This window comes from Taudactylus pleione, unplaced genomic scaffold (assembly GCF_031769625.1).
Source record: "Taudactylus pleione unplaced genomic scaffold, aTauple2 ptg000181l, whole genome shotgun sequence".
NCBI classification, from domain to species: Eukaryota; Metazoa; Chordata; class Amphibia; order Anura; family Myobatrachidae; genus Taudactylus; species Taudactylus pleione.
In genome coordinates, this window is record NW_028284583.1 from 413,281 (window position 1) to 428,882 (window position 15,602).

Here is a 15,602-nt window from a genome sequence, read left to right on the forward strand (position 1 = left end):
TTATTGCCATGTTTGGTGTGCAGTAAGCGTGTTCTAAAATGATAATGTGGCACATTGGCATAGTGGAGCTAGTTTATTGCAGGGCTGCTTAATATGTTTTTTTTTTTTTTCCCCACAAACCCTATTGCTGGTCATGGATGACTGTCTGGGAGGAGGGGCGAGTGGCGAGTCAGGTGGGCAGGCAGATCATAGCTAGCCACCCAGATGTAGCATATTCTCCCCCTCGTGTTGCTGCAGTGCCATTGTGGTGTCAGCATTACAATTGTTAACATAGTAAATGTTGACCTATTGACTATATCCCCTTTAGAAGGCCATCTACTGCTTTTCATGTTCCTGTGATAACAGCACATGCTGTTGATCTCAATCTCTTCTGTGATGTTTACACTGTGTGTAAGTGGCATTGGTGAGGGTAGCTGTCAGTGGTCATAGCTATGTTGCTTTATACTGTAGTACATGTGTGTGGGGGTGGTATTAATGTAATGTCAGGGTAATTACAGTATGTATGTAACTTCGATGCAAATAATTTTTAGATGTTTCGATTTGAATTTTGAAGCCTATGTCCACCTCATGTCAAAAGCTGGCTTCGCTACTGGCTGCATGGTATGTAAATATGCCCACAAGACCTGTGTGTGTCAAGTAACAATGTTACGAGTTCTTTTGTGCCTGAGTTATGTCACATTATCATAATCATTTGGTACTTTGATAGGAAGTTTTCTCCATGAATGGTAGTGCAGTCTATACTACTATTCTCTGCTCTCACTTTTTGGGGATGATCAGTTCAGGTCTGTGCCCTGCACAGTGGTGGAACTGGTGAGTGGTGGACCCAGATGCAACAATATTCTTTGGGCTCCCTCCACCCCCCAGTCCCCAAACTAAAAAAAAAGGGTTGTGGTCTCATGGGGAAGGGGCGTGGCCTTGCAGCATACAGAGTATCGATATTATTGATGTACAATGCAAGATAGTCTTCAGTCAAATCAGGATAATTCTAATTTGACTAAAGACTATTTTGCCTTGTACATGTATAATGATACCCTGTGTTGAGTGTGTGCTGTGTATGTAGGGATTCAGGGAATGGGTCGGATGGCACAGCAGAAGTATGAATGGGGTGGGATGAGTTTCCGAAGAGTCTTTTACTTGGGCCCATGCCAGAACTTCAGCACATGGAGGGCATTTTGATGTGCCGGGCATGTGCATTGCATGCTGGCTTTTTTTGTGTGCCAGCAGTGGGATGCTTTTAATGCTAAGCGGTGGTGGCACAGTGGATATTGGGGTCTGCAGGCAGTCTCTATTACACTGAGAAACTCGCCGCCGAGGAAGAAAGTCATGATGGTAGGCCATGCACCTTAAGTGTGGCAAGCCCTGGTGCCATGGACTGGCTGCACCGCTGCTAGTTCTGCCCCTGGCCCAGCACTATGGTTCTTCTAAGTACCTGCTGATGACAGCCTTCAATAGTTATAATAAATGTGACTGCCTTTTATTATACTCCAGTTGGATAGGAGAACAATTGCCAACCCTTTATAGACTATGGGGCTGATGAACAATTAAATGTTTGGTTGTTTTTAGAACGTATCTTGTGTGAATTTGCATGTGCGCATGCTCTTGGAATGGACACATGCAAGTACAGGCGATGCAGAGTCATACGGACTTCGATCACATCTACACTTACAACTGAAGAGGTGTAAATGGGTTAGAATGTACAAAGTTGAGTGAGTGAGTGGTCAATGCAACTGCAGGCTATGTAGAGTTGAACGTAAGAGAAAATACACCTGTTTGGATGGATATCTTTTGACCTTGGTATGATGATGATTAGTAGCAAACCAGGCGCACATATAGAGGCGGTCACATCACAAATATACTCACTTTTTACTATGCACTTTTTTTTTTTTTTTTTTTTTTTAAGAAGAATAATATGCCCAATTTACTTGCAACTCATTTCAGATGGCTGCAGGGCATTTAGAATGATGATCACATAAGTGTTTATTCACCCTCTGACACACATTCCCAATGTGTGCATTGTCATACCTATAATAAAGATGACCGTATTTTGAAGGTTTTGCTTTTCTTTTGGGTATGACAAGTCTTGTTACCATAGCCTGCTTTTTCCATTTATTATCAGATGGCATTGATTTTAGTTTTTTCTTTTCTGTAGTTAGCAGTGTTTTGTGTTAGGGCTGATAGGCAGAAGATGGAAGGGCATCTCTCCTGCATGTTTTGCATACATAAAGCAGTGCACTTGTGTACAAATCTGAAGGTCATTTTAAACTATTTTTAAGAATGTATCTTTTCAGCACATTGTATGAAGATTTGTGATATGAATTTTTTTTTACCTTACAATAAATCTATCTATTCTTCCTATCAAAATGCCACATCCAGTTACTCAAATTCTGTGATTATGGATAAACTAGACAGGGACATGGAAATTGGTAGATGTGTTAATCCTTTAAAATACCTTCTTGTTCTTTATATTGTTTCAGATGCCTCTTTTTATATGTATTTTTTTTTTCTTTCCTAGTTGGACATTTCAAATATATTGCTGACATTTTCACTAATATGCAATGTTCTAGTTAAATTGGTGTAAATTGGCCCCTACATTTTTCAACTGGCCCCTACATTTTTAAAACATTTGTCAACCCCTGCTATTCACCATTAGTAAATTAGGGATTGATATTCATCGATTTCTTCAGACGACATTAGTTCACGGAGAGCTGCTCCTTCCTGTGGGAAGGAGGTACGGGTTGCGAAGAGGGATTCTTCTGGTTCTGAACCCACTCTGGCAGTACCAATGTGTGAACTCGGCCAAACCCTAGCTAATAGTGTGATGGGGCTCACGGCGACAGCTGACTTTTTGAGCAGCTGTTCCCACACCGAAGCAATACTAAATTCGTCTGATAGTTTAATATCGACCACCGCAACTTGAGGCAAGTTAGGTACCAAAGTAACGGTTGGGCGAAGGGGCACAATGGTGAATATGCACCTAAAACTCATCATTATCTCTTGCCTTGACTATTGCAATAGTGTCCTATCTGCTGTCTCTCTTATTCATCTGTCCCAATTTGAATCCATCATTAACGCTGCAGCAAGACAGATTTATCGTCTTCCACTGACTTGCTTCTTCCTCTCCATTCTGCCAAACTCTCTACACTGGCTCTGCTTTAACTACATAATCCAATTCAAATTTCTCACCCTCAACCAGTCTCTCCTCATCTCACTCCGTTCTCTCAGTGCTGCAAATAAACCATGCCTCAACTACTGACTAGAAACCACATTTCACTCCCACCTTATAGACTTTTAGCATGCTGCTTCCATGCCAAATCAGGTTCTCCACTAGCCTCCAATGTTTAAAACATTCCTTAAAGGCACACCTAATAATTTAAGCCTAACAGTCTCCTATTTATGTGCAATCTCACTGGTCCAGCCTGAATCTGACTATATTCTCACTCGCTGGTGATTATTATGTTATTTATATAGTGACACATATTCCACAGTGTTTTACAGAGAATATTTCAGTCATTCACCTCGGTCACAAATGGAGCTTACAATCTATATATTTCCAACCACATGGACAGATGGGTTGGGTACAGGATCCCTGCGCTCGGTATCCCAGCTGAGTCCCAACGCCGGCATCCCGTCAGGGTTAGGATACTGGCACCAGTCGGTAAGTGTCCTAACGCTCCCTTGCCGCTGCCTGAACCTATTCCTTCCCCCACTAGTGCCTAACCCTTCCCCTAGTCACTAAACCCACTAATTCTGTCTGGATGCTGGAACCGCGATTCTGACAGGTGGCGGGATTCGGGTGCCGGCATTCTACGCGCCAGCATCCCGACTGTCAGTGTTAGAACTACATCACGGACAGACATACACACTAGGGTTATTTTTTTTGTTCAAAGACAATTAACCTACCAGTATATGTTTAGAGTGTGGGAATAGCATACAAACTCCACACAGCTGAGGCTTGACTGGGAATCAAACTCATGACCTCAGTGCTGTGAGGCAGTAATGCCAACCACTACTCCCTTCGTTGCTACCCCACCTATGTCTCAGCTTCACCCCTCCCGCACAAGATTGTAAGCTTGTTGTCTGGTCCAATTGTACATGTCTATATTATGCTTCTTACATGATTTGTATAAAATCTCTGTTTTATATACTTCTGGCTATTGTTGCATTTGTGCTTCTTGAGTGTCTTGTACTTTGCCTGTATTGGTTTTCTGGTCCTCTATCAGCACTGATTATATTTTTTTCCGTGGCAAATAAATGATGATGATAATAATATTGAGGTTCTGAGTTAAGGGAAATAATGCTCTGTTGCCAGGGCTAGGTAAATTGTATCACAAGTGTTCTGAATTAATTAGCACATTGTCGAATGTAGTAATCATTAATATTTATTAATGTGACAGTGAGCAACTGCACTGTAGGTGTACTACCACACAGAATGTGTGACTCATCCATTATCAAGTGTAGATGCTTTGTGGCTGGCATGGACTCCGCTATAGGAGATAATTGTGTTTATCTTGGAGCTTTACAGGCTGATTCTGCACCTGCTACAAGCTTCTTATATTCGCTTCACTGAAACCTAACAATGAGATGAATAGCAGACAGGACCTGAAAATTGAATTATTCAAGTGGCAACTAAAAAGGGGTCAACCCCAAGCAAAGTGTCTATGTAGAAATGTGATTATGTTCACTGTAATTTGTTATCTTGCTTTCACTGTGGCAGGCTGGATTTCAAAAGTTTCCAATGTTCTTAGGGAAATCCTTACAACTTGACCTGTCAATGGGAAAAGTGATGGATTCAAAAGTGTGCAAAGGAGTTATACAGAACAATTTAAATAGTGGGGTAACTACATACCAACTTTCCTCCATGAGCACGGACAAACTTGTGAAAATAAGTAAGACATGGAATAAACAACTTTAGGAGCTTCTGTATTAATAATCGCGGAACTGCTGCAATTATGAAGTTTCTGTATTGCTGCAGATATGTAAATTTTGCTTAAAATATCCCCGCTATGTACCAAGGGAAACTCGCAGGGACAAAGGTTGCGGTAGCTGCTGTCCCTGCGAGTTATATCCCCAGCATTTTGAAGTCTTTCATGTTTGCGTATAGTTGTCCTGATTCAGAGGTGGACATTAATGTGAATGCAGCTGCGAAAATATGCTAATGTCTGCAAAGATCACCTGAGCATAAAGACGCCCACTGCTGCCTTCTTAGCTGTGTGCAACGAGACTTTCCTGCGTAAATATCAGTACCATCGATGCACATTGGCGGCCATCTAGCCCTTGCAGCATGTCTGACAAGTCGCAGACTTGGTAGCTATTCTCTGACGCAGATTGCTCTAATGCTGCGTATGCACTCACAGTGGCTAATTCATACACGCCCATGTAACTGCGTTTAAATGGACAGACAAGTCTGCGGTTTTCTGCCACCCCATCCCAGAATGCTGACAACCTGTCAATCACTCTGCGATTGATTCCAAAGTGCGTCCGTAATCGCAATGCAAATGCAGCGTAGTGAGGCTTATACACATGTGCAATGGTAAATAATAGTTCGATCTGCGTACGTAATCGCCATTGCGTTCATTGCTGAATTGGGCCCAGTGTCCGCTACCGCCGCCGGTCGAAGGCTACGGGGGAGAGATCGGAAGATCTCTCTCCTGATCGTAAGCCTCCATAGGCTTAAAGCAGTTTACAGCATCTGAAGATGTTGTAAACTAACGTGGTCAAACTCCTAAATGCATCGCTTTTTGGAGTTTGATACATAGAGTATATTGCATAGAGTATATAGAGCTGACATCATAGTCCCCATGATGGGATTGTGATTTGCAGTGCTAATGAGCACATTTTTGTGAAATATCCTGCATTGAGCACATCAATTTTTAAAATGATGCAGAAACTGCCATTTCACATTTTATGGGGGGAGGCTTGATACATAGGTCCCTTTTATATACACTCTAACCAGTCTACTTTATATGGTAGAATTTGGATGAAGGAGCATTGTGAGACATCGCACACCGGTGTTGACAGACAGAAATCAGGTTTGCCAGAGAAAAAGAGGATGTGAATTCTAGCAGGTAAGTGTGGACATTTACGAACAAGACCTATTTCATGCAGCAGCATATGGTGCTGCTGCCTTACTCACTGTGGGACATTTCAGTTACAACTTAAAAGTGCTGAAGAGTAACATAAATTTGGTCATTTATTGTAGTTTTTCAGTTGTTCTTAGCAATGAGTCAATTAAGTTAGGTTGTTTTTTTTATTTTTATTTTTTTGTTTAGTTTGTACATATTTAGTCTCTTGTTAATATTAAAATCTACATGTAAATATTAATGTGTGATTGTTTTATAGTAATGAAGACCTTGAGTAGGAGAATAGATCAAAAGAGTGAAAAAAATCAAGTTTTTTGATTTCTACTTCAGGGTCCATAGGGGGTCCACAGGGTTGACCTTGGGGTATAGCTGGATCTGGATCCACTGGCATCATGCAGTTAAAGCTTTTGCTGCTCCCAGGATGCACTGGGTCCATCCTCTATACCCCGCCCTGAGCCACAGGCACCTCAGATTTAGTTGGTGTCCAGCTTGAGTCTGGTCACCCATAGCGCAGGAGGGCTGCTTAGCAGCCCCTAAACTTATTTTTAGAGTTTTTTTTTTTTTTATTACATTTTTTTTTTTTTTTTTAACTGACTCTTCAGAGTGGCAGTATCAGATTGTCCATTGGACGTCCAAGCTGATGCTCCTACACCCCGCTGGCGCCGCAACGCCAGTACAGATCTGGGGATCACGGCAGGACCCCAGAGTCTGTACTAGCACGGGCTCTGGGTACTCCCACGACTGCTGCCGGGGCGCCGGGGATCGGCTAAGATGCCTGTCACTGCTTGCGGTGACCTGCGTGTATGTGCAGTCACATGCCTCCGAGTCTCTGGGGACAGAGCGGAGGTGCTAGCAATGGCGGCGGGCTCCCCCGCTCCGGAGGAATACCCCGCGGGACCACTAGATCACCAGGGAATTATGCTGGCAGCAGGAGCCAGCGTCCCTGGGATTAATTGCTAGCCTGGGAGGCATCCTTCCCTGTCTAGCGGCTCCTCCCCTCAGCTCAGCTCGGCCTTCCGCTCGGGTCTGGCGACGCTGAGCTGCTTCTTCCTGTGGCTACTCCTCCTCTGAGGTCTCCGGCGGCCATATTCCCTGGCAGCATCACAGATCTCCCAGGCAGCGTGTGGCCGGTCCCCCTTTGTACCTCTCCCCTGCTAAAGGACAGCGTACACGGCACTATAGCCCTCCCAGACACTGAATCTGGGCAGTTGATTGTAGTGACAAGGTGCAGTGAGTATTAACTTTCTGCATTGTATGTGACTTTTGCTAGTGCTGACTGTGCTTTTATTTCTACTTGCTGTCAGTCTATAACTATCCCTTTCCTTCCCCTACAGCCCTGGCAGGTGTGTGTGGGAAGGGCGTTTCTTGGATCTCACTTATATAAATTCACATATTTGTGAGGTCAGTCACATACAGTTGTGTGCTACACAGTGCCATATTTGTGGGCTTGTGTGCTGCATGCTTGTGGGTGCGCCAAGAGTACATTCTGAGCTTCCCTGTTGTGTGGCTATATATATATCTGTGTATATATATTTTATCATGTCTGATGAGGAAGTTGAGCGTTCTGCGGCTCCCACTCTGCTCTCCTGTAGACACTGCGCTGCAGGGGGTAATATGGAGGATTTATCACAGAATGGTGCCGTCAGTTACTTGGTCCCTCTAACCTCCCAACTTCGAGACAGGATCATCCTTGGGCGATGTTTTCTCAGGTGCTAGCTTCCATCGCGGACCGTCTGGCGGTCCCGACTGCTCTCCCCCATAGGGGGTTACCCCAAACAGCCACCCCCCCTTCTCCGGGTATACCTCAATTATTGCAGTCTCCCCCTGGGCCTCAGACTGTTAATCCAAATACGGGGTTCTCTATGTATATTGAGTCTGCTCCGGTGACGCAGCAGTTCGTCATTCCCTTCCAGGGTCTCTCGCAGATGGGTCAACCACCATGGGTGGATGTGTTCTCCAGTTCTGCCTCAACGTTGGGACCTGTTGTCTCAGAGGTCTGCCTTCACTCAGAACTGGGTCGTCTGTCTTTGACTGCGTGGTTCTTGAGACATTCGTCTTAAGGTCCCAGGGTTTTTCCAGCTCAGTCATCAGCACAATGCTACAGGCACGCAAGCCTGCTTCCGCCAGGATTTACCACAGTGTGTGGCATACTTATTTTCAATGGTGTGAGTCCAGAAACTACGATCCTCAGGCATGTCTTGTTTCTAGAGTTTTTGCGTTCCTTCAGTCTGGTTTGAACCTAGCTTCTTTGAAAGTTCATGTGTCTCCACTATCTGTGTGGTTCCAGCGTAGGATAGCTACTCTGCCAGATGTCCGCACCTTTTTCCAGGATGTTCTCAGGATTCACCCTCCCTTTGTTCTTCCTTTGGGATTTGGCAGTGGTGCTTTGTGCCTTACAGAGTCCTCCATTTGAACCTCTTGAGTCGGTGGAACTCAAATGGTTGACGGTTAAGACTGCTTTTCTACTGGCAATTGCTTCAGCCAGAAGGGTATCAGACTTGGGGGCGCTCTCATGTCGCCCTCCTTTTTTTGATTTTTCACCAGGACAGGGCACTCGCCCGGGTTTTCTACCTAAAGTGGTTTCTAAGTTCCACATTAATCATGAAATTGTTGTGCCGGCATTTCAGTCACCTGATCTCTCGGCTGGTGAGGCTTCCTTAGATGTGGTCCGTACTCTCAAAGTTTATGTGAACCGGACTAGTTCTATTCGGAAGTGTGATTCCTTGTTCGTCCTCTTTGGTTTTCACAAGAGGGGTTGGCCGGCTGGCAAACAAACTTTGGCACGTTGGCTTTGTTTGGTTATTTGTGAGGCTAATGAACAGGAGGGTGTGCCTGTTCCGGCCTCTGTTAAGGCTCATTCTACTAGGTCTGTGGGTCCCTCATGGAACCCTGTGGACCCCTTATGGACCCTGAAGTCGAAAACGAGATATGGTAAGAACTTACCTTTGTTATCTCTGTTTCTACGAAGTCCATAGGGTCCACAGGGCGCCTGCCCTGACGCACCTGGCTTCATATGGGCTATGTGGCTGGTCACCGGTTTTCCGTCTCCCTTTCTGTGAGTATGGTTCTTGTGTGTTCCAGTCTTCCTTCTCTCTGTTTTTTTTTCCTCCCCCAGCCTTGGCTACTTACCAACTGAGGTGCCTGTGGCTCAGGGGCGGGGTATAGAGGAGGATGTACCCAGTGCATCCTGGGAGCAGCAATAGCTTTAACTGCATGGTGCCCGTGGATTCAGATCCAGCTATACCCCAAGGTCGACCCTATGGACTTCGTAGAAACAGAGATAACAAAGATAAGTTCTTACGATATCTCTTGTTTTGGTCACTTTCTTCTTGTGTTACAACAGATAGTCCTACTCTTGGTGCAGTTAATAAATATACCAACTAATTTAACAAATACCAGTTTTGTTTTTTTTTGTATCTCATTTTAATTTTACAGCCAAAGATACTTTTGATTACCCTTAGTTGTAACTTATGATGGCCACACACGGTCATTATATTGTCCATTTTTGTTTTGGTTTTAGGCCAAATTGTTTTTCTGAAATTGCTGAGTGTGGGCCCAAAACAACAGTACCACATAAAATTTGTTGTCTGACCTGGTGATCATTTTGTCTGTGACATCCATTTAATGTGCGGTATTCTAAATGTAGGAAGTATTTTAACTGTTATCACGTGTTTAATTGGTACCTTTGTCATACAGGTAGGTTAATTAGCATCTGGCAAATTAATTTATCCTAATATTATAAGAACGTTGTGTCTGTCTGTTTGTTCCAAGTTGGCACAAAAACTACTAAACTGATTTTAATAATAATTGGATCATTTTGTAGTGGAAACTCCTAGAAATGCAAGAGATAGGTGTGGCACCATGCGGACGGTAAGGGGTGGGGGGAGAGGTGATTTAGGCTCGCGTTCACTGGATTAGCATAGGCTACATAGCAGTCTGTGCTCAGGGCACACAGTGACATTGGTGTGAGTGGTTGGTGAAGGCGCTGCTGTGGCTGCCACCAGTCTGTATAGCGCTGCTGGTCATGTAGACACGCCACGACAGGGCCCCTTCACAAAGCAATACAACTAGGGCACCTCAACTTAAATTTTTTTTGGCAGAAGCTAATTCATTGTGGGCGAAGCCACGGGCAGCAGCTAGTACTGCTATATCTGTCCATCCGTGCATTAGGAAACCTAGATTGTAAGCTCCACTGTGCAAGGTCTGATGGGAAAGATTAAACTAATCCTAGGTAAAATTCTGTCTAATATGTAGATGCTATATATAAGTAACCATTAAAAAAAAATAATGGCATTTTGCAAATAGTAGCTATCCAAATGTTTACTTTCTAATGTGTGGAAATGATCAAATATGGGAACTGAATAGAGCTACAAGTAAGATAGTCTGGTGGATTTATGTAATGTGTTGTGCAATAAAAAGTTTCAAGTTCCTTATGAAGGGGAAGAAGTAAACTTGTGTTTGAATCGCAAACCAGTCTTAATTACAGTGTATTGCAGTGTACTGCATGCTCTTTTTTTATATTATATATTATATATCAGGGATGTGTTGTCTTTAATTTTTAATTTCTTAATAGAGAATGATATATCATAAACTTCCTGTCTCAAGTTGTATAACACGTTAAGCTGAGTTACTGACTGTTATAATAATTTTTCCCTAGAGGTAGTCTGTAATTTTCCTTAGACACAAAGTTTTAGTGACAAGTGGGATTTTGGCTTTTATCTGTTGGAAACCTAGTGTTATTTATTTAGATCATTACCCGAAATAGCTGTGTTTTGCAGCCACAAGGATGCTTAAGCTCAGACAAAACATATAAAAATTAAAATGTGAAAATACTAGATAAGATTTAACTTGTAAAATGTGTGCATGGTAAATGTGTGCCTGGTAAACAGGGCTGCCATCAGAAATTGTGGGGCTCGGGACTGACTAAATCGTCAGGGCCCCCCTTCCCCCACTACCTTATTCCTACAAAAAAAAATGTGACAAATAATATTAAGCCTTCCATCTTGTGTGTCCCGCTAACCCCACCTTATGTGCGTCCAGCCAGGCCCCCCTGTCTGTGCGTCCAGCCAGGGCAGTTTCTAGGGTCTGAGGCTCCCAGTGCGAGCAGTCAAAATGTGCCCCCCCCCCCCCCCAAGAAGCAGCAATGTTGCGGAGTGGGCGTGGCCTCATTGTGAGCAGGTGTGGTATCACAGTAAGGGAGCGTGGTCTCGAAAAATGGGATGTGGCCTAGCTGTCACAAGCCCACGTCGCATTTCTGTGTGCATGCCTTTGGTGTGACATTTACAGGAGTGTGACCTTGTATCACACCCATTTTTAGTCACGTTGGGGGCGAACCCAGCACATTGAAAATACAAGCCAGGTCCACGTAAAATACACTGACATAAGCCAGGTCCACGTAAAATACACTGAAATAAGCCAGGTCCACATAAAATACACTGAAATAAGCCAGGTCCACATAAAATATATTGGAAAAGCCAGAACCACATAAACTATGTTTTAAAACCACATCCACCTCAAATACATTATTAAATCCAGAACCACATAAAACACATTGAAAAAACAAGATTCACATAATACACACTTCATTGTAGCCCGACAACTGACATTACACACTCATATACATTAGTCATCATGCTGCACCCCCCCTATTGATATTACACATGCTGCACCCTCACAATTGATATTACACATGCTGCACCCCCCCAATTGATATTACACATGCTGCACCCCACCACCCCCGAAGGCCCAGCATATACATTACTCATCATGCTGCACCCCCCCTATTGATATTACACATGCTGCACCCCCCCAATTGATATTACACATGCTGCACCCCCACCCCCCCTATTGATATTACACATGCTGCACCCCCCCACCCCCGAAGGCCCAGCATATACATTACTCATCATGCTGCACCCCCCCAATTGATATTACACATGCTGCACCCCGCCCCCCCATTGATATTACACATGCTGCACCCCGCCCCCCATTGATATTACACATGCTGCACCCCCGCCCCCCCAATTGATATTACACATTCTGCACTGCCCCCCCCCCCCCCCAAATGACATGGCACATGCTGTGCACCCCCCCAGACCCCAACATGCTGCTGCAGACAGCCTGCACAACTGACAGTGACATTTGCACCACGCTGCACGCACTTCCCCTTCCCCCCCAAGGAGGTACAGTTTAGTTACCTGGAACAGGTAAGTTGGAACATGGTGAAGCTACTGCTGTGCACTTGCCGCGCTTCCATCCCATGCCCAGGCAGTGCCGCCCAGTCCGGAGTGCGGGCGTCGCCGCTGCCAACCACCCAGTCCGTGAGACCACCAGAGTGAGTGAGTGAGGAGTCGAACCGAGGGCAGCCAGCTTCAGGACGGAGCGGAGGTCACTCTCAGCCGGCGGGACCTGACAGACTCTTCAGTGCGGCGCGCCTCCCCCTTCCTGTCATGTAACACCCAGGAGGAGAGGAGGGAAGGCGGCAATTGGGTGCGCGCCGTGTTACTGAAGGTAGGACAGGCTGTCACAGCACTGATGCAGCCTGAAGGAGGACCCGGCATATTTTACATTGAGGGCGGAGCGCACCGTGCAATTGCATGGGTCGCCCGCCCCTAGAAATGGCCCTGCGTCCAGCCAGGCCCCCCTTTCTGTGCGTCCAGCCAGGCCCCCCATATGCGTGTGTCCAGCCAGGCCCCCTTATGTGTCCAACCAGCCCCCGGCACTAAACTTATGAGCTGCTGTGCTGTCTCCTCTACTGAGTCTCGGCCCCTGGGCATTAACGCACCTACATGTGTTGCCGGAGCTGGACCAAGACTGTTACAGCCGTGGTGGGTCCCAGTGCCTGCCGGCTCAACCTAATCCGACGGAGATGGCTCCAGGAAAAAAAAAAATACCGCAAACTACAGGGGGGGGGGAGCGGGCCCCCTCCTTTCTGCCAGGTGTCCCCTCCTGATGGCAGCCCTGCTGGTAAATGTTTCTGAGGGAGAGCAGCAACTTCAACATCAAAGGTAACCGCATTACAGTAGTTTGAGCCAACTACACAGAATGCAAGCTACACACTGTGATATCTTCAGAGATATTTGACTAATAGCCCATTATGATTATTGGGCATAAAACAATCCTCATGCCCAATAGTCATCTGATTAAATTACCATCAGACTTGTTGGTAAATTAAGTCTGAAGGTGACTGCAAATTACCTATATTGGCTTGTTTGTATCTTATGAATTCTCTAACACACCTGTTTGATGCTACAGGCAGGAGATCCAGCTGCCAGACCCGAACACTTATTGGTCATAGATCCGCCCAAGTAGCCAGTTATGTTAGCACAGTGGATTCTGATTCTGTTAATCTGTTTATTCCATTCCTGGACAGCCAAACAACAGCTCATACCTAAATTGCAGGCATCCATTATATATTGCATATTCCATATTATGGGGCTAGGCAGACCAGGTTCCACTGTTTCCCAACAAATACACAAAGGCAATTGCAGGCACTGTTATACTTTACCACTGCTAGGAAAGGTGACTTGAATTAGGAAATATTACAACTGAATAAAGTTTTCTGACTCAATAATATCCAAACTTGTTTTTTTATTTATTTCATAACCGTCTCCTTTCTCTTTCCTGCCCTTGTCATTGTATATTTATTACTTTTAGTCTTCTTCCAACATAACATTTTAATGCAGCATTCTCAAGTGCTCAGGTAATTGTCAAATTCCCTAATGTTTTTAATATACCACTAACTGCCCAACTACTAAGTTTGCTTTTTTAAGACACCATAGAAGTAACTTTAAATATGGTTGTAATTGTGATGTAAAAGCCTACATGCATTTGGTTTTTAAAGTAATCTGATACAGTAAATAAAAGAAGAGGCCCAAGATGTTGTGCGCACTAGGGAAAACAGACCTTTTACACCTGGTGCTGCATGGTGGATACGGCTAGGTCACCTGGCCAAGTTACCTGTATTCAGTAAAGAGTATGGAGAATCCATAAAACGGGTGTTTGCAGGTACAATTTTCACTAGTGTGTACAGTCCTAAAGGTAATGTTTCTACTGCGTTTCAGTTTTGTGGTGTTTTTATTGCTTACTGTGCTGTTGTGTTTTATTTTGCTATAGCTTATATTATGTGTGAGGGGTCAAGCGCATAAGTACTCTCTAACATACCCACATTCTTGTTTTAGGCATCTAATTTGTCTAGCAGTGTGATCTGTTTTTAAAAGTGGAGAAGAAGCAGGAAATGAAAACACAAGTTAGGAAACACATGTTTCCTGAATGGGTCAATGTTACTTGTATTTCCTATAACTTACCGGTAATTCAAGACAATGCAGGGCACCGACATGTAACGTAACGTGCTGCTTATCTACCCAACGTGCTACAGAATTTCCTGAACATAGCATGCCCTATTTATTCAACTCTTCTTTTTTAAGCTGCCTGTTTAAGCGCACAATAGGATAGCTTTTGGCTGGGTTTAAAGAAAAAATACAGGGTGTGGTTTGTGTTTTCTGAACATTATATTGTCACATTGTGTGGCAAATGACAGGAGTATAATTGCTGCTCTGGGCACAACTATGGTGAAATATAAAGAATTATGGGGTTTATATTGAAGTATAGATTAAAGAGTCGGTAGACTAGAGATAACAGGACACAGCTGCACATTACGCCTTTTGTCATTTACTATAAAAAGGACTGAATTCTTTTTCTTGTGTGTGTGTTGTAATATATACTTTTGTTTTTTTTCGTGAATGGGACACATGACTTAACTAATGTAGGGCTTAGGGTCCCATTAACATGAGAACATTTTCTATATTCTAGATGCATTAAAGGAATAGTAAACTTGATAGCCTTATGGCTTTATGTGAAATACATACACCTATTCAGAACTTAAATAATGAGGTTGCTTGAAAAAAAAGCAGTTTCAATTACTTGAAATTTTGTGCAGACATAGTGATGTTTACGTACCCATTTTAAAAAGTCTGTGTGCATTTTTGGATGCGGAGTGCTCTGCGCTGCATTTATCCGTAGTTTAAGTAGGGCTTGCAGTCTCTAGGACCCACCGCGGCTCTGTCAGGAGGCCTGACCTTCGACGTGTGTTACTGCGCATGCGTGGCTTCCCCGCCAGTCTTTCTTTTCGGCGTCCATGTTAGACGGACGCACCTTGTGACTGTCCCCAGCATTACAGCCATTGAAGGCCCCACTGGTGTCCCAAATACCATGTACCACCACCGTTTGTTTAGTGGAGCACAGCAACACACATCACTATGGTGTATGGCCTGATTCTACCTGGCGCACTACAACGCCCATCACACCCAATCGCTTCAGGCTGCATCTAATACTTATTTAATTGTACTTGCAATATCCCTGTGTCTACAGCCACCTGTATTACTGTCTGTTTAATAAACTTAACCAGCTGTTTCACTTGTGAACTAACCTCCACTAGCACCTTTGCTGCACACTTCAACAATCCAGCACGCACAATCTGTATTCCCAGGGCTCAAAGTACTGTTAAGAGCACCAACTCTGCTA

General features: G+C 44.3%; 1 protein-coding gene across 6 annotated transcripts in view; it reads left to right on the plus strand.

Annotated features, from left to right (window-relative positions):
• ELMO1 (engulfment and cell motility 1) overlaps window positions 1–15,602 on the plus strand; it is a 487,164-nt gene that overhangs the window by 23,086 nt on the left and 448,476 nt on the right. The window contains exon 3 of one of the 6 annotated variants that reach the window (XM_088476020.1): window positions 5,971–6,065. The exons of the other annotated variants lie outside the window; for them this stretch is intronic. The gene's annotated coding sequence lies outside the window, so the exon portion shown is untranslated. The remainder of the gene's footprint in view (window positions 1–5,970; window positions 6,066–15,602) is intronic. 6 annotated transcript variants of the gene reach the window in all.